Raw genomic sequence first — 21,323 nt, 5'->3', positions numbered from 1 at the left:
ACAGTACGGAAACCTTCAAAAACACGACGGATGGACGGGGCAATCGAAGTCCGGAAACTTTTCCATTTGGCTATTGGCCGCTCAAAACAGTCCGTAACACCCTTGCTGACAACCTGGAGATAGAGTGCCTTCCGTCTCACGACTAAATAATGATTCTTTCGAGTATCAGACTCATGTTCTCCTTCACGTATCGATATCAAATCCCAGCTAACGATGCCACGTACCACGTATACCCTTTAGCTTGCTTTCTTCTGTCGTAGTGCTGTGTATTACAGAGTGTTTCATAGTGCTTGGCGATTTCAAATTTGAATAACGCGCGCTAAAAAGCAAGATACAGCGATGGTGGCACCATCTGTTAGTATATGGTGTGTCATGCTTCATCCCATACACAGGTCAGCAATCACAACGTAATGGTCGAAGCAACATCGTGCGTTTGCGGTGGAGTGCTAGTTCCGCTACGACGAATGTCATGCATTTGGAATGTGTCTTTAAAGCGTTTGAAGATGCATCCACTATATCCAATACTGAATTAGGTAAGAAACTTTCGTGCAACTACCGGCCCTCGGAAAAGCGTTCGACCTTCCAAGAACATCGAAAGTGTGCGTAGCAGTTCCCAGGCAAGCCCCTCGTACTTTATACGAAAACGTCCCCAAGTGCTGAACATTTCGCCGGCGTCCATTCATGGCATATTCCGGATGGATCTGTAGTACCATCCAAATGCGCTTGTGTCGAATGGCCACTTCGCTTATTTAACCGTGCCATATTTCTACCTGTGGGTTTATTTAAGGGCAGGAGTGTACTCCAGCCGGTCTAGAAGCTTACAACAGTTAAAATATCGAATTCACGATGAAATTTCAGAGTTCCTCCAGCAGTTACAAAAAATATGTTCAACAACTGGATGAAACTCCTCGAGTATTGCGTAGCCGCGAATGGTCTTCTTTTGTCTGATGTAGTATTTTGTAAGCAAACTTGAAGAAATATTGTACCTTGTATAAACCGTTCAACATTTTTTCGCTATTAGTTTGTGTGTTTTTCATATTTGAAATCGCCAAAACATTGTGAAACACCCTGTGTATAGAAATGTGTGCAACTTTGAGCCAGTTGGCCAACATAAATAAATATGACTAAACAAAAGTGTCGCCGAAGTGGTGTCAAATCGAAAGACTTGTACCAGGCGAACGGTGTACCCGACGGGAGGACCTAGTCATACGACAATTATTTATTTATTTACTAAACAAAAGTTAAATTATAAAGCGCACTTAAACGCTGATTAAAATGATGCTAAACACTCTATATTTAATACAAATAATATCTCTTAGAAAACTTACGCAGCCACGAATTATTACGCAGGCATGTATCAATTTTGTTACGAAAGTACAGACGTAAGTGTTCTGCATATTTTAATAATAAATACCATCATTTATGTAGCAATGTAACAAGAAAGCTCAGTAAAGAAAACAACCAGGCTAACCCCGTGTGGGCTGACATTATTTACACCTGCCCGAGCGACAGGCCTCGAGCGGGGGTGATGATAAGGAAAAATAGCTCTTTGTGCTGCGTCGTAAAACCCGCGACTTGTTAGCACTTGTGCCCCCTGTGGCGTTTAAGAAATTCGGACAGTCTGGTTGCACTGCAGTTAAACACTTGACTAACTGAGGCCTTCAGTTTTATGACTGTGCAGTCCCAGCAACGAGACGGCTTGGCTACAGTGGTTTTTCAAAGCACGCGTCCCACTTGGCTCAGCAACTATACTTTGTTCATCATAAGAATAAACCTGATGTAAACAAAAACAATCGCCACGGTTAATAAGCACGCGTACACTGATGTTACGTTCTTGTCATTAGGTCCTACTTATGTCTTGAATATCCTATTACTATGACACTGCAAATGCAACTGTAAGATGTTCTATGTATTAACCGCTATCAACGTTTTCCTTACTCACATTTTAGCCATGTGGTTTTTATTGAAAAAATCTTGTAGTCTCAGTTTCTGTACTGTTGCACTCTGATTGTCACGCTGTTAATAAGTAGAGTGAAAATGGCCGACGCTGCTTCCTGCGCCGTAGTGAATCACGCGTGTACAATACCGTTAAAAACTGATTGGAAACAGTTTATTCCATCCACATCTACATACACATACGTACTCTACAAGCCTCTGTTCGGCGTGTGGTGGAGAGTGCCCTGCACTACTATTACTCATTTCCTTTCCCCTTCCACTTGCAAGTAGAGCGAGGGAAAACTACTGTCTATTTTCTCCGTGCGAGCTCTAATCTCTCAAATCTTACCTTCATGGTCCTTATACGAGAGGTACGTTGGAGGCAGCAGAATCGTTCTGCAGTCATTCTCAAATGTTGGTGCTCTAAATTTTCTCAATAGTGCTCCTCGAAAAGAACATCGCGTTCTCTACTGTGATTCCCGTTTGAGTTCTCGATGCATCTCCGAAATACTTGGTTGTAGCTCGAACCTACCGGCAACAAATTAGCAGCCCGCCTCTGAATGGCTTCCTTTCATCCGACCTGGTGCGGACCCTAAACACTCGACCAGTACTCATAGAATAAGTCACAGTAGTGTCCTGTATGTGGTCTCCTTTACAGGTGAACCACACTTTCCTAAAATTCTCCCAGTCAACCGAAGTCGACCATTCGCCTTCGCTACTACAATCCTAACATGCTCATTCCATTTCATATTGCTTTGCAACGTTATTCCCTGATATTGAAAAGACGTGGTTGTGTCCAGCATCACACTACTAATGCTGTATTCGAACATTATGGGTTTGTTTTTCCCACTCATCGGCATTCACAATGACGACATCTTCCTGTACACCACAGCATCTTCAGCAAACAACCGCAGGTTGCTGCTTACTCGTCCGCTAGATCATTTATGTATGTAGAAAATAACACCTGCCCTATCACAGACACTTCCCTGGGTCACTCCCGACTATACCCTTGTCTGATGAATACTCGCCGTCGAGGACAACATACTGGGCTCTAATACTTAACTAGAGCTATGCACGTATGTAAGACCCTATTCCGTATGCTTACACCTTCGTTGACAGTCGGCAGTGTGGCACTGTGTCAAATGCTTTACGGGAATCCACGAATATGAAGTCCGATTGTTGTCCTGCATCCATGGTTCGTAGAATCTCCTGCGAGAAAAGGGAAACCTGAGTTTCGCACTAGGGATGCTTTCTAAAACCATGCTGATTTGTGGACAGAAGCCTCTCAAGGAAATTTATTATATTCGAACTGAGAATATGTTTAAGGATTCTGCACACAGTCGATGTTAAAGATATTGGTCTGTAATTCTCTGAATCCGTTCTTTTCTTGTTTACAGGATTCACCTGAGCTTTTTCCATTCTCTTGGGTCTTTGCACTGGTCGAGAGATTCTCTATTAAACGCAAGCGAAGTAAGAGGCCAGTGCTGTAGAGTAATCTCTGTAAAACCTAATTGGGATTCCATCCGGACCTGGCGACTTACTTTCTTTCAACACTTTCAGTCGTTTCTTTACACCAGGGATGCTTATTACTATGTCGTCCATACGAGACACTATTCGTTCGTTAAACGACGATATGTTTGTACGATTCTCCTGCGTGACCGATTTCTTAAATGCGAAATTTAAAACTTCGGCTTTGCTTTTGCTATCTTCCACTTCCACACTAGACTGCTCAACGAGTGCCTGGATACAAGCCTAAGACCCGCTTAGCGATTTTATATAGGACCAGAATTTTCTCGGGTGCTCGACAGGATCTGTTGCTACTGTGTGTCGGTGGTAGGTGTTGTTCTTAATGTTTTTCACAAGTTTACAACAAAAAAATTCAGCTTTGAACTTTTCAGAGGAACGCTGTTTATTAAAGTTAAGGAATTTTTGGACATGGGATGCGTAGCTGAAAAGGTACCGTTGAAGAATGATACTCCAGCACAATCAATTGGTCGAGGGTTCGGCTCTCGATTTGATCGTTTTTCGTTCAATTTGGGATACCAAAATCTTTTAAATGTAAAAGTCATTAAATATATGCTACTTGAAACATATCTAATTATAATTTAAATTAAAAATGCAGGTTTTCTTATTTATAAGTACGTGTTGCACGCCAGTTCAGTTTCCATTACAAATATTTCTCGATACTTTTATAAAAGATCGTTAAAAAAGGTCGTTTAAGTTAAGAAAACATGACAAATTAAGTTTTTAGAACAAAAATGAAAAATCAAATCCTCTTTATTTGGACTGTGTCCATTGTTTTACACTGCAGATGTGCTCTCACAGCAGTCAGAGTGATAAGCGTCTTGGCAACATGGACAACAACAATTTTCACAACATTGAGCACACGATTCAAATGGTACATTTCTTACATTTGCCACATTATCACTGCAATATGAAGCCAGCAGAACTGATCTGGAGGCAAGTTAAAAGATTTGTCGCGAGAAATAGCAAGATATTTACGTTGCCAGACCTCTGGGACTAATGCACGAAGCTTTCTCAAACGTCACTTTCGAAAGCTGGCGGGATACAGAAAGGCAATTCAGAAACCAAAAAAACGTGTCGCTTGGTTGGCTTCGTGGATTCTGTTGTTGATCGACTCGTTATCAACGCTGGAGATGACAGTTCCAGTGCTGAAACCTATTGCTGAGATTCGGATAGGGTAGGAATCGAGAGATTACTAAACTGCTGACTGTAAGTAATACCTTCCGTGGCTTCAATAGTTAACTATACGGTAGTGGAAATGAGCGTTTGGCGTCATTGGCCGGGAGGCCCCTTACGGGGCAGGTCCCGCCGCCTTGGTGCAGGTCTTATTACATTCGACGCTACATTGGGCGACGTGCGCGCCGGATGGGGAGGAAATTATGATGAAAACAACTCAACACCCTGTCCGTGAGCGGAGAAAATCCCCGACCCAGCCGGGTATCGAACCCGGGCCGTAGGACGGCAATCCGTCACGCTGACCACTCAGCTATCGGGGCGGACAACTATACGGTGAAATTCGTATAATACGCTTTTGCATCACACAAATGTCTCACAGAAAAATAACTCTGTGTTTAAGTTAAAGGAATATTCATCTTTCTTGTTTCTATTTACAGTACTATATTAGCTTAGAACGAGAACATGTTGTGATTTCCGTCTGCTCTCCCAAGAAACGTATGGCATTGCTGGAGTTTTGCTGAATATTATTTCATTCTCTTTAAAAATTAAATGACATTGGAAGATATATTGTTTCCCTGCGCCGGCCGGAGTGGCCGTGCGGTTCTAGGCGCTACAGTCTGGAGCCGGTGCGACCGCTACGGTCGCAGGTTCGAATCCTGCCTCAGGCATGGATGTGTGTGATGTTCTTAGGTTAGTTAGGTTTAATTAGTTCTAAGTTCTAGGTGTCTGATGACCTCAGAAGTTAAGTCGCATAGTGCTCAGAGCCATTTGAACCATGTACCAACTGAAATGCAGCTATGCGATAAGACGTAAACGGGGTAATCCTGTCTGTGCTATAAACATTACATCAGTATGAATCTTATAGTTGTCTGTCTATAACGCTATAAAAATGCGCGAGTAGTGACGTACGGTAGTCGGAGCGCATACCCTGTGCGCAGTTTCCGTGGGGGTGGAGTTTTCTGACGGGTCAAAAGCTTGAGGAAGTAAATCTGAAAAGAGTAATGAGGAGGAGAAGATGAAAAAGTGAAATGATTGGGGAGCACTGAAATCGGAGGCGGGCGGAGATGTACGACGAAAGAAAATCACTAGCAGGTTCAGACCCGACTGTGTTCAGTAACACTTCTAGAAACACAAATCTCCCTCGTAAAATTTCCCTCGTACGCAGACTGTTCTTTCTTGTTATCAGTTACTAAACAGAGCAACTCTGTTATGACAAGCGAGTCAATTCAACGAAATTAAAAGTGTTCTTTGTGTCTCTTATTTTTTTATTACTGCTTTGCATTGCTCATTAAAAAAAAAAACATGAAATAGGAATCGCATTATTGTAGCGAGGAATGCGACTTTGGTCTGAGTGTTGTTTCTTGTTTTGAATGGTTGGAAAGCTTATCTTTCTTCATATAGATCTGTGTCGATCTCAACAACAAATAAACAAATAACAAATCAACGTTGAGGATTAAACAAGTAATGGGATGATATCAGCAGTAAGGGAGTGGTGGTCTGCATACCGTAGTTACGCCACTATTTGTAAGACTCCTCTATTAACTGAGTGTGAAGTAAAGTTATGATTGCATTCTGCTAGCACATTCTTTTGACGCTGAACTGCCGGCCAGTGTGGCCGAGCAGTTCTAAGCGCTTCAGTCTGGAGCCGCGCGACCGCTACGGTCGCAGGTTCGAATCCTGCCTCGGGCATGAAAGTGTGTGATGTACTTAGCTTAGTTAGGTTTAAGTAGTTCTAAGTTCTAGGGGACGGATAACCTCAGATGTTAAGTCCCATAGTGCTCAGAGCCATTTTAACCATTTTCGACAGTGAACTCATCAGACATTAAACTACATATTAAAACATTTCATAAACGACTTAATAGAAGAAATAAATAATATATCTCACAGTACTGTATCTCACAATAATATTTCTAAAATAATATAGAAACTGCATATCTCTACACCACATTAATTCATTTAATAGATTAATAGGTGCACTCATTGCGGGAAGAATCTTCCAGGCTTTCACCTGCAGGACGTAATATCAGTAGCAATAAAGTATCGGCTGCTAAATTCAGACACATCGGTTTAAGAGTTATCCACATACAGCCTGCTTTTGATAACACCAAAATAACATACGATGGTAGTAGGTGGTGACTTAGAGTTACCCAATATTGACTGGGGCAAAACACGTTCAGCATATACCCATATTTACAAATTAATTCGCAGTGTGAACGTAAAATTACTAGTGCCATATTATTATGGTTTATCGTGCAAATGATCCCTAGAACATGAAACTAACTAACTATCTATGCATATGTAGTGGCAGTAAGGATAAACAATCCGTTGCGAAGCAACGTTGAATATATTGTTTTACAACGGCCTCGAATAATGATAATGCACTGGTGGGATAAGTATTACCGTACTTCATGCAAGAAACAGACCCGATCTTTTCGATAGTGTCAGATGCGAGAGAGATTAGTGGCCATGATGCTGTTACACGAACGATGATCACCAAAGGCAAGAAAGCAGGAAGAGTGCTAGTGGCTGGTCGAACAGAAAGACATTTACTAACAAGTTACTTAACAGACAGAAAGGGAATATATCATGTAATTCCGACAAACACGGAACATTTGTGGTTCAAAGGCAACATAAAACGCAATCTACATAAACACGTGTCAAGTAAAGTAATAAAAGATGGCAAAGACAGACCTCAAAGACACACCTTCGTTTGGTGGTGCCATTCGGGGCTGTTGTGAAAACAGACACCTAGACTCTCACTATCAGAGGGACTAAAGGGAAAGTGATCGAGAAAAAGAGATACCAACTCATACAGTACCGTGGACTATGCGTGCAGATCATAACTATGTCCGAATCGTTGTTCACAATATCTTTAGAAGTTCTGGTCAAAGGTAAAGTCAATGAACCAACCAGTCGTCGATCAGCTTTGTGCTGAAACTGCGAACAGCAGACAGAACGCGGAAATACTAAATTGCGTATCTGAAAATGCATTCAAGCATGGAGGTTGTGCCATACTCATGTTTGACCGCTGCACAGACCCACAAAAAGCAATATTGATAGAACCTCCACATTACTGCAAAACAATGAAGACTACTCCAACTAAAACAGGCGTCAGGCCCTGATGGAATTTCTAAATGGTTCAAATGGCTCTGAGCACTATGGGACTTAACTTCTAAGGTCATCAGTCCCCTAGAACTTAGAACTACTTAAACCTAACTAACCTAAGGACATCACACACATCCATACCCGAGGCAGGATTCGAATCTGCGACGTAGCGGTCGCGCGGTTCCAGACTGTAGCGCCTAGAACCTTTCGGCCACCCCGGCCGGCGATGGAATTTCTATTAGTTTTTACAAATAAATGCGCTGCGAAACCAGCCCGTTTCCCAGTTCATATTTATCTAAAGTCTCCTTAACAGTGGATAATCTGGTATAACTGGAGATGAGCACAGGGTATTCTTTTTAACAGAAAGGGTAACAAAAGAATACCGACAATTACGTACCACTATCGCTTACAATAGCAAAAAAGAAATTGACGGAAAAAATGGCAACACCAGGAAGTAATTAATTTAGTGTAATGAAATTTTGAGAATACTTTTGTCTAGGTAACACAGTTAAGTGATTAACCTTGCAAGTTCATAGAAAAACCAATGAAAATGTGAAGTGTTGATTTATTAATAACTGATTTAAGCGCCAGAATACGCAAACGTGCTTGCATTGTGTCATACAGTTGCCGGATGTAAGTTTGAGGGATGGAGTTCCATGCCTGTCGCAATTCTTCTGTCAATACAGATACTGTTAATGCTGTTTGTGGATGACGCTGGGGTTGTCGTCCTGTGATGTCTCAAACGTGCTCGATTGGAGACAGATGTGGTGATCGAGCAGGCCAGGACAACATGCCGACGCTCTGTAGAGCATGCTGCGGTGCAACACGTTATGTGGGCGAGCGTTACCCTGTTGGAAAACACCCTCTACAATGCTGTTTATTAATGGCAGCACAACAGGTCGAATCTCTAGGCTAACTACAATTTAGTAGTCAGGGTGCATGGAATAACCACGAGAGTGCTCTCGCTGTGTTACGAAATCGCATCCCAGACCAAAACTCCTGGTGTACGTCCAGTGAGTCTAGGCAGCTGATAGGCTTGTTGCAGCTCTCACTTGGCCTCCTTCTACCCAACACAGGGCCATCACTGGCATCAAGGCAGAACCTGCTTTCATTAAAAAACACAACAGTCCTCCGCTCCTCCCATCAGTGAGCTCTCGTTTGGCACCACTAAACTCGCAGACGGTGGTGGTCTTGGGCCATTGGAACGTACGGTGCAAGGCATCTGGCTCGGAGTTGTCCTTGATGTAACCGATTTGTAACAGTTCATTGTGTCAGCGTGGTGTCAACCGCTGCTCGAATTCCTGCTGCAGACGGAGTACGATGAGCCACAGGCATAAGCCTAACGCGACAGTCTTCCCTGTCGGCGGTGCCACGTGTCCGCCCACAACTTGATCTTCTTCCGACCGTGCATTATTGTGAACACTACTGTCTCAAATCATGTACAGTGGCTACATTCCTACAAAGTCTTTCTGCAATATCGCGGAAGGAACATCCTGCTTTTCATGCAAGAAATCCTTCAAACTCAGTCGGCTGTTAATAATGGCATCTTCGTCATCTTAATGGCATTCTTGACTGACATCAACTCACCAGGTCCAATCTCCAAGATAACTAACCGTCACGACCGTTCAACTCGTATTTAAAACAAACCTGAATTACATCCTCGTGGTGGTGCTACTAGGGACCTTAGGTGACTGGCTCTAAATCCGAATACACGTCCTCTTTCAGCTGTAGAAACAGGCCTACCAAATGCCGTTTATCTTGCACAACTTCTCGGTGTTGCGATATTTTTTTCCAACAGTGTATGAAAGTCTCTTGTAGTAACAGCGTCAACTAAGGAGAAACAACTCCTGTGAAACACAGTTTGCTTTATACATAACTCAATGAGGTTGCTCCTCCCGGCGGGGTCAGGGATTTTCTCTGCCTCGTGATGACTGGTGTTGTGTGCTGTCCTTAGGTTAGTTAGGTTTAAGTAGTTCTAAGTTCTAGGGGACTGATGACCATAGATGTTAAGTCCCATAGTACTCAGAGCCATTTGAACCATTGAGGTTGCTCCGCAGCTAATCCCCTATAGTCCCTGAGTGTCTGCGCACTGATTCTTCTGCACATGCGCGGCGCGAAACCATTTGACATGGTTTGGAATTTTTTCGCTGTTCGAATGCTGTGTTTTCGTCTCGAACAATAAGTAGCTCTGGGAATCTTCTGGTATGGGGACCATCAGACCGTTAATCTCGGATATTTGATGAGCCTTAGGTATGCTGTAGAAGGACCTGTCCTGGGTATCTGGCTAGCGGGGTTTCATGTCGCGGCCCGTAGTTTCTGACAAAATCGATACCGAAGTTTTATGCGTTCCTCCCATACCCGCGACATTACCCGCGTTACGGGCAAGCGAGCGTATCGCAGTAACATGCTGATCGTGTTACGCAGCAGTGACGATATAACCAACGCACTAGAATGATAGGCTCATACTGTGTGACTTCCAGCAGCTGCCTCAATGTCACCAAATCGATAGTCAAGAACATAGGGGTCGGGTTAGCCCCGGCGTGCGTCGACCCCCTAGGGCCCAGTGGTGCTATCAAATACCTCGGAGTGGAGTTCCACGTCGTCATACGGCGCTCTGTGGTGCTTAACTAGCGGCCGCCGTTTGTTACAACAAATTCTGGTCAAGATCGCCAACCTTCGCCTACGGACGCTCGACATTCGTCGAAGGACGCACTTCGTCAATATTTATATAGCATCATGCATTCCACGCATAGCGCATGTATTTCCAATACCGTTACTGATGGCTCGACGTATCTGAGCGGCATTTGCAGCCTTAGTCAGTAGCGACATACTCTTCAGAATCAGTTATGAATCGCTGACCCTTCCCCCAGACAGAGGAGGTCTTGGCCTGATCCATATCCACGACAGAGCGGCGGCCTTGTTTGTCAGCTCGCACATCAAGCTGTGGCGCCACCACCCGAAACGTTTGACGGGTTTGCTGCTCTGTCTTCGCTCTACGGTAGTTCCTCGCTGTCATCGACGGATATCCTTTGTGTTACAAAATGGCACGAACCGTAGTCTGGAAATAATAGAAATAAATTAAAAACTTAACAACAATTCACACACAGCATACAATATGCCTTTATCTGCATGTAGCCTTGAAAACGGACAAATTAAGATGGAAAACAGTGTTCTTCAAACACGTTTTTATTCTTTGGCACGGACTATCCGTAATGCCTAATTAGTGGTATGATCCGTGATTACAACATGATTTTCTAAAAAAAATTAGAATCAATAGGAGAATGCTAGAGATTTTTTGTAATATTAAACCACTATTTAATAGCAGTGAACCGCGGACGGGCTAAGTTTTCCTTTATTTCCCAATAAATTTATTATTTTGATTCTATGTATTTTGAGTATGAGAAAGTCAAAAATTTTTCAATCTGTATTCTATTTATACGTTTAATGGAGGAAATAACCGGTAAAAAAACTGAAAATCGGTTCTTTCAGAAACTGGTTATTTTGAGCGGTTTTAATACTCAGGTTAAAGGGGCATTGAAAAAAGAAGATATAACCGAAAAACGGTTGTTTCAGCGATAACTGCCATTCCTATAATGCGTGCTATAACAGACGAAGTACACATTTCAAGCAAGTTTGCTTGACTGTTTGGTTGATTCATTAATGAAATTACTACGGCGAAAATGACCATTCTTGAATAATTTTGCATGACGTTATATTTAATGAAAATCTTTACGATGAAATCGAAAAAAAAGAAATTACACCGGCCGGATTTGTACCTCTGCCGCCATCGCGATAGCCAGTAAATTAAACCACAGCTCTATGCCAGCTAGGTGGGAGCGCGATTAACGTTATAGGCATAGATGGTACGCATAAGAATTCACCATCGTTCTCGGAAACTAGGGGCCTTCGCGTGAAAAGCCGCTAGCCAGGTACTCAGGGCAGGTCCCCCTACAGAATACCTAAAACACATCGAAATTTGTGACTCACAGATTTGATGGCTTGTGAGCTCTTGAATTAACCATCTTTGTTACCAGCAGCGTTCATTCGTAGTTTATGGAGAGGTGTAGCAAATATCATTTCTACAGGGAAATGGTCGCTGTTTCAAGCAATCAGCGTCTCTGTGGAGTAGATTGAAAGATCAGTGATAATTTCAGTTTATTATATCCTTGATTAGATAGCGTAAAAAAAATAAATTGGCATTCGTAATCAGTAACAGCTACTTATTAAAATTACACGAAGTAATTCAAGGTTTTAACTTTTATCTTTAGGGTGTACTAATTTATATTTGATCTCTAACATCTTGAATTATTTAAAAAATGTTTACTGTTTCTTTAATACGACTAAATAAAGATATACACTGGCTGTCAAAGAAAGTGAAGTGCCCAAAAGACATTGTCGGATGTCAATGTAGCTTCGTAGACACACGCATCACTGGGAGATATATGAATGTTTGGAGTTCCACTTCTCTGTGACATGTAACGCCCACCAGAGTGCGTTTGTGTTGTTCGTATTTAGGATTGTCATCAGGCCTGGTAGAGTATGTAAGAGGCGTGGACAGTGTCATGTGTTGAGCGATCGCTGTGAAGGTCACGGAGAATCCACATACTCTTATGAGATAGCGTTATCAGCATACGAGTTTCAAATAGACCTCACTATGGCTCTCCATTTGGCCCCCTTGGTCAAATCGATATCCAGAATTTAGTATTTTATCGATCTTCAGCAACTGTATTCGTATTTATTGAAATAAGCAGCAACCAGTTGCACAATAGAATTTTTTTTCTTTAACGGGCATCAGCCACTTAGTGCCCTTCTTCAGAAGGCTGTACAGAAAAATATATACCACAAATAAGATGAAGTTATATAAGGGTATTAAAATGTAAGAACGTAAAGTTTAAAAATTTTTAAAATACAAGGATAAAAACTGTCGCATTATTTGCAAGTGTCAAAAATGAGATGGATACAGTATGTTGCTGTGGTTCTAAAAATATACAAGAACAATATCTAATAAAATAATGAATACATTAATACAAAAAGAGGTCGTAAATTCCTACATGTGGTTCATAGTGTCTGTACAAAAATGGTGTAAGGAAGCCAAACATTAAGTACAGACATTATACCAGAAGTCAGCTAATCAGCTAATGACATGCGTATCTTGAGGTTGGTCTCAGGGCAGGGGTAAAAGTACGGTAAAATAATAAAACAAAACCTTACACAACTATAGTGTTTTATCTTTCTATTTTTAATTTCGTTCTTAAATTTTAATATCTTTATGTAACCTACTTCTTTGTGGTATATTTTTCCATACAGCCTTCTGAAGAAGGGCTCTGAGTGTCTGAAACCAGTTAAGGAAATAAAATTTGTTTTGTGCAACTAGTTGCTGATTATTTCAATAAATATCCAAAACTGCGCGGCATTCATTGTGAAAGTGGCCCGATGTTAGACAGCATTGAAACGTGAGGGCAGGTATGCTCGTCGTCAAGGCTCTGATCGACCACGTCATACCACTACAGGCGAGCATCGCTGTTTTGTGCACTAAGTATAGTACAACACCTTCACATCTGCACCTGCCATCCGAGAAGTGCAACTCACACTATTTGTCAGAGACTAGCCAACAGCCGGTCTAAGGAATTACTATCCCATGTGCAGGCTGCCGCTAACACTACTACAAATACTTTTGCGTCTGGAGTGGTGCCGGACCAAGAAGCCTGAAATGATGGCGGATGGGGTCGCACGGTGTTCAGCGATGGATCGCGGTTCTGCACTACCACAGATGTCTCGCGGCCACATGGCGAAACATCCCATACTTTCAATGTTTTGGTGAGGCTCAGTGATGTAAATCCTGGCGTCATGGTGTGGAGACTCATCGAGTATGACTTAAGGTCACGACTGGTAGTGATTCATGAAACTACGACGGCACGACTGTAAGTCACGGATATCCTGCCCCGTATTGTTTTACCACCCAGGAAACAGTATATTTTTCAACAGGACAATGCCCGTCCATACATGGCATATGTCTGCGTGTCGTTGACGTACTCCTGCAGCCAGCAAAATTCCCTTATCTGTCTCCAACAGAACGTGTATGGGACCAGCCCGGACATCAACTCTGCCTCAGTGCCAGTGTCCACGATATGAAGGACCACTTACAACCGTTATGGTCCAGTTTGCCTGATCAGAGGATGCAACGGCTTTATGAATCAGTGCATACTACAGAGGGTGCAATGTCGTATCGGTAAGGAGCCTCACACAGCCAAGTTGTTTGTAAGTTTTCACCTGTTTAGTAATTTCTGAAATAACACCACACATCTTTTCAACCCATGAAGTTTCATTTGATTTCCTCCACCCGTTCTGTGCTTCATATTTTTCTGTCAGGTAGTGTAGCTAGAGACATTTTTATGATAAACTCTTGGATATAATAACTGACATGATAATATAGATTTTGGTTATCACCAGTATAACATTTCCAAGTAAAACGCAGAGGTCACAGGCATTAGGAAAATCTATTGCAACAATTACTGTTGTTATTAGGCGTAAGCGAAAGGAATGACATCTGTCGACACTTGTTCTGAGACCAACCTGATTATTTGTGCCACGTAAGGAGATACGAGACACCATAATTGATGTCTCACGTTTCCAGGAATTTTATTTCAACCACATAAGTTGAGTCACTAATAAAAGACGCTAAAGGATTGTGTTGTATTTACGTGACAACTAAAGTGAGAGAAATTACTAGTCTATTTTCTTTCTAGATGCCAATTATACTAATCAACTTCAATGTCTGAGTGTAAACACTTATTACATAGTTGATTCAAGTTAATAAAACAAATAAAGAAGGCAAGCATCATAAGTAAACATTTTCACTTTGTCATTAAATAGTAGTAGTACTTCTTAAGTAATAACTATGCTCCAGTTGCAAAATGTAGCTACCATATTGTCAAGCATGCTGCAAATACACTCCTCTGCACAGAGGAACTCATTACAGGACCTGCTCAAATAAGTGTTTTAGTTAAGAGTCTCTCATTGTATAACAACCTGACAGAAACCGCTAAAAGCAGGCAGAATAATAATGTTAGATTGCTTGTCAACAGTTTTCCGTCTGGTTTGACGCGGTCTTCCACGATATCTTCTCTTAATTTCAGCGCATCACTCACAAGGTGGAGTGTCACAATGTAAAACATACTGCAACAAGACTAAAATAATTTCTTGAAATCTGAGAATGTAAACGGATCACGACGAGTTAGAGAAGTTATGTAAGTAGGCACGGATCCAATGGTCAGTTCTGAAGAGGGAAAAATTCGTTAGTGTCCTCCCCACCTCCAAATAACTTGTCAGCCTGATTTTCAACAAACTCAAATGTCTAATATTTAAATAATAATAATGATAATAATGATAGTAGTAATAGTAATAATAGTTATAATAATAATAATAGTAATAATAATAATATTATAATAATAATAATGGATACAATATTACTGGAACATACCAACACAAAATCACACATTTGCTATACATGGATGATCTAAAACTACTGGCAGCAACAAATCAACAACTCAAAAAATTACTAAAGATAACAGAAATATTCAGCAATGATATAAATATGGCTTTTGGAACAGACAAATGTAAGAAAAATAGCATAGTCAAGGGAAAACACACTAAACAGGATGATTACATATTGGATAACCACAGTGACCGCATAGAAGCGATGGAAAAAACAGATGCCTATAGATATCTAGGATACAGACAAAAAATATTAAAATACAAATATTAAAAATACAAAATATTAAAATACAAATATTAAAGAAGAACTAAAAGAAAAATATAGACAAAGACTAACAAAAATACTGAAATCGGAATTGACAGCAAGAAACAAGACGAAAGCTATAAATACTTATGCTATATCAATATTGACCTACTCATTTGGAGTAGTGAAATGGAGTAACACAGACCTAGAAGCACTCAATACACTTACACGATCACAGTGCCACAAATATAGAATACATCACATACATTCAGCGACAGAAAGATTCACGTTAAGCAGAAAGGAAGGAAGAAGAGGATTTATCGACATAAAAAACCTATATTATGGACAGGTAGACAATTTAAGAAAATTCCTTATAGAACGAGCAGAAACTAGCAAAATACACAAAGCAATCACTCATATAAATACATCGGCTACACCACTGCAATTTCATAACCACTTCTACAACCCTTTAGATCACATAACATCAACATATACAAATAAAATAAATTGGAAAAAGAAAACACTACATGGCAAGCACCTGTATCATCTAACACAGCCACACATCGATCAAGACGCATCCAACACATGGCTAAGAAAAGGCAATATATACAGTGAGACGGAAGGATTCATGATTACAATACAGGATCAAACAATAAACACGAGATATTACAGCAAGCATATTATTAAAGATCCCAATACCACAACAGATAAATGCAGACTTTGCAAACAACAAATAGAAACAGTAGATCACATCACAAGCAGATGTACAATACTAGCAAATACAGAATACCCCAGAAGACAGGACAATGTAGCAAAAATAATACATCAACAACTTGCCATACAACATAAACTAATAAAACAACACGTTCCCACATACAAGTATGCACCACAAAATATACTGGAGAATGATGAATACAAATTATACTGTAACAGAACCATTATAACAGATAAAACAACCTGACATCATACACACAAATAAAAAGAAGAAATTAACACAACTAATCGAAATATCCATACGCAATACAACAAATATACATAAGACAACAGTAGAAAAATTGAAAAATACATCCAACTGGCTGAGGAAGTCAAGGACATGTGGCATCGGGATAAAGTTGACATTATACCAATTATACTATCAAGTACAGGAGTCATACCACACAATATCCACCAGTACATCAACGCAATACAGCTACATCCAAACGTATACATACAACTACAGAAATCTGTAATTATTGATACATATTCAATTACCTGAAAGTTCCTAAATGCAATGTAACATATACCACACAGTTAAAAGGAAGTCACACTTGATCAAGGTCCGTGTCGCTTTCCATTTTTAACCAGACATAACGTCTGAGAAAGGAATATAATAATAATAGTACTAGTAATAATAATAGTAATAAAATATAAAAAGAACTGATACAATATTTTTACATCAATGGTCAGTACACAGCTGTAGCGCAACTTTCAACAAATTACATTTCGAAGAAATGCAACATTTGAAGAGCGCTCGTCCCAAAATTTGACAAATCGGTGTGACTCCTCTCTGGCTCTAGTTGGATGGGAAGTGTTCCAGACAGTACGTTGCCATCCTGCTCTTCTGTAAATAATTCGTGTCAACATTTTGCAACCAAGACTTACTAGACTCATAAGTTATTTACAGAAGAGCAGGATGGCAATGTACTGTCTGGTACAGTTCCCATGCAACTAGAACCAGAGTGGAGCCACACCGACTGGCTACATACAGGGGGAGTGACATCACAAGCACCACCCTCCTTATCAGTGACACCATCGTTCTTATCAGTGACATCGTCATCCTTATCAGTGATTTAATCAAGTCAGGCCCCTATCCTCCTCCCCTTTCCTCTCCAACCAATCACATACTAGTATTAAAAATGAAACAGCCAATCAAAATTCAGAATTGCGGTACTAGCTCAATTGTGCTTTAAATTCACCCCCGCCCCCTACAGCCAGTCACAGCGAAGTAATTAATGAGGCAAACAGACAAAATATAGTTTCAGTATAAAAATAAAATAAATAAAAACATTGAACTAGGCCAGTTATCCTTTGTACCACACACCCCCTCCCATACCCCTCTCCCTTGCTGCCCCTCTCCAGTCAGTCACAGCCTAGTTTTAAATGAAATATCCACGCAAAATCTATGATGGTGGAACTATTCCGACTGTTCATAACGTGTAGGCTTTCACGGCCGGCGTCTTCAGTAATTAAAACTTCCGGGCTAAGAGGCCGTGGTCCAATAGTAGAAATACTTCTCGCTGACGTTTCGTTGCCAGCTGCGGGCAACATCATCTGAGGTGGGTCTACGACTGGCTGCTAGGCCGTGGAGGTCCTGTTTATATAGAGCGCGTAGAGGGCGCCACCACTCGTCACGTGTTGTCAACAGTAAAACTATCTCTGGCTGGTGTCATTACTCTCGAACGAAGGTAATCGATAGTCACATCTTTGGTACAAAGTCGATCGCCATATCTCATTAACTTCAAGCATTCTTCTTTCCTGTTAAAATTATTGTGGTGTTTAAAAATCTCTACAGCCTCTCTATACATACGTGCATAATAATGCGATGTATTAGCTAGCACGCTCGTCTCGCTAAATTTTATTTCATGGTCACCGGTTTCAAAAACATGTTCCGCTACAGCCGATTTGTCCGTGTGTCCCAGTCGACAGTTCCTTTTGTGTTCAGTTAGGCGAGTATTGATACTTCTTTTTGTGGTTCCAATGTAAACCTTCCCACAACTACACGGAATCTTATACACACCAGGAGTAGCTAAAGGGCGTCGTGCATCTTTCGCCGATCTTAAGCATTCACTAATCTTCTTGGTGGGTCTGAAGATTGTTTCAACTCTGAACTTGGCCAGCACTTTCCCGATACGGTCCGTAATATTGTGGATGGATGGAAGAAAAACTTTCCCCACCGATGGTTGTTGTTGTTGCACGTTTTCGGACATTTTTCTTCTGTGATGGAGTGCTCGATCCATCTCCTTTCCAGCGTACCCATTTTTCTGGAAAGCGGTTCGCAAGTGATTTAGTTTCTCTTGCAAATAAGCTGGCTCACAGATTTTATTAGCGCTGTCCACCAATGTCTTGATAATACCTCTCTTCTGCCTGGGATGATGGTTTGAATCCTTATGAAGATAACGATCGGTATGCGTATCTTTTCTGTAGACTTTGTGACCCAGAGTCCCATCTGCTCGTTTAATTACTGAGACGTCCAAAAAATTAATCTGTCCATTACTTTCTGTCTCCATAGTGAATTGTATTTTTGAACTGATGCTATTCAAATGCTTCAAAAAACAGTTCAGTTCTTCTTAACCGTGATTCCATATGACAAAAGTGTCGTCCACATACCGATACCACTTCAAAGGCCTTTTTCTAGCTGACTGCAGTGCTTGCTGTTCAAAAAATTCCATAAAAATATTAGCAACGGCTGGACTTAGAGGGCTACCCATTGCCACGCCACGAGATTTTTAAACACCACAATAATTTTAACAGGAAAGAAGAAGGCTTGAAGATAATGAGATATGGCGATCGACTTTGTAACAAAGATGTGACAATCGATTACCTTCGTTCGAGAGTAATGACGCCAGTCAGAGATAGTTTTATTGTTGACAACACGTGACGAGTGGTGGCACCCTCTACGCGCTCTATATAAACAGGACCTCCACGGCCTAGCAGCCAGTCGTAGACTCACCTCAGATGATGTTGCCCGCAGCTGGCAACGAAACGTCAGGGAGAAGTATTTCTACTATTGGACCACGGCCTCTTAGCCCGGAAGTTTTAATTACTATTCCGACTGTGTTATGTTACCCCTCATCTCTCCTCCAACCAGAGCCTAATGTACTATACGCCATTAAAATAAAATGCTCAAAAATACCTGAATGAGATGAATTATTTGTTTAAATATTACATTTGCAATATTTTCACATCTAAAATTCGTAATCAAAAGACACACTTGAAAATACAGTAAATCCACTTGAATTGCGTATATTCATGATAGGCTGGAAAAAAAAAATTGTCAATTACATTGTCATCTCTGACTAACAAAAATTGTTGCGTCTGTAAATTGTAGTGTAAATTATATATCATTCATTATGGAACATGAGAATGATTGCAAAACACACTCTCCATAAAGAGTTAGAAACCAATGTTTTCTTGTGCATTGTAATTCATAAATCAGCGATATGTAGTTGATGTACATAGGTTTTACCTTTATACACGATACAAGAAAACATCAGAAGCGAGAAATAAAATCAGCTGCTGGTTTGTGTTCCTGTTGCTTCTTATCACTAACAGGTGGCTGCACTTGCAAACACCCAAAGTTTGATTTACCACACTTTGCGAGCACAATGGACTTTCAAAATAATTGTTCTTCACAGCTCCGATGCTTGTCAAGTGTCATAATGTTTATTCTAAGTTATAAAGGTCTGGTAAAATGTGTCAGTGATGCAAGAAAGTGCAATGGTTACACCAAGTATCACAACCAAGTTTTGTGTCCAAAACATGCCCTCCCTCTTCGTACACCTTGCTGACTTTGAATCACTGCCTGTGGTTCTTCAGGGCCCATTGCAATACTTATCTTTGCACCTTCCTTAAACGGTGACCATTTTCATGCATCACCATTACGCCTTAGCACCATTTACATTATAATCAGTAATTATATTTTAACTGTAGCAAAAGCCACGTATAAAGATTTTAAAAAAAGGTCACTATTATCCACCATTGTGTTTCGTAAAAAGACTTTTATTTGTCGTCGTCTGTACTTATGCAAGACTCATTATTATTGTCTACCAATGTGTTTTTAAGAAATCATCATTTATTGTCATCTGGTTTTATGTACTGCAAATCATCTTTTTCATTGCTTTGGCTGGAGAGCAGGTTTTATCTTTTGTTGATCCATTCCTTTGTGGAGAACTGAAATAACAATAACAAAAACAGTATAAAACATGACTGTGAACTACCTCAATGCTGTTTCCCTATGTAAACACTTGTCGTCACAAAAATAACTCATAATTGACATTCCAAGTTATTTCTAAAAGATCCATACTGATCTACGTGTTGGGAAATTATAAAAACAGACATATAAACAAATAGGCATTCCGAATGTAACCATTTAGGATTAAGTAGTTACATTCAGTTAGTTAATCCTAAACTTGGTGTAAGTCACCCTCATATTAAAGTATCTAAAGGATGTTAATTCTGATGTTGTGTACTGTCATCACCTAAAGATTTTCAGTAACGTTTCACGACCAGCTTGGGAGGCGTAAGGATAATGCATCACAGAAAATGTAATCGATAGTAATAATTGAGTTTTATTACAAATGTTTGGACCTAATCATGTTTAAGAACAAACCGAACTGCTGCAAACGCAACTACTGTACGCTAAAACATCTATCAATCGGATCTTTAGTTCCACACAACGCTTCTCAGTAATATTTCATCACCAGTTTAGGGAGAGGGGGGAGCTAATGCGTAACTACGAAAGTATATTCGATGGCAATTATTTATTTTTATTTTAAAAGCCTAGGCCTTGCTGAGGTTAAGCAAAAAACGAACTGCTTCAGTATTTACCAATAGGAACTATAGCTCTCTAAAACGTTTACCAATCGGATCTAAAGTTCCAAAAATCATTTACACAGTGTATTTCACATAATCAGCTACTAAATAACACCAGAATTTAATAAAAATAATATGTGGTGTAAAACACCACACAAACAACATAGCTAAATACCTTAGTAGAAAGGGAGGGAGAAGGTACTTTAACCACTTAAACAGCAACACAATTTCATGAAAGAAGGAAGAAGGTGTTCGCTCAACCTGTGAAGAACCT

The sequence above is a fragment of the Schistocerca serialis genome, chromosome 2 (assembly GCF_023864345.2).
Source record: "Schistocerca serialis cubense isolate TAMUIC-IGC-003099 chromosome 2, iqSchSeri2.2, whole genome shotgun sequence".
Lineage (NCBI taxonomy): Eukaryota > Metazoa > Arthropoda > Insecta > Orthoptera > Acrididae > Schistocerca > Schistocerca serialis.
This window is presented reverse-complemented; position numbering follows the sequence as displayed.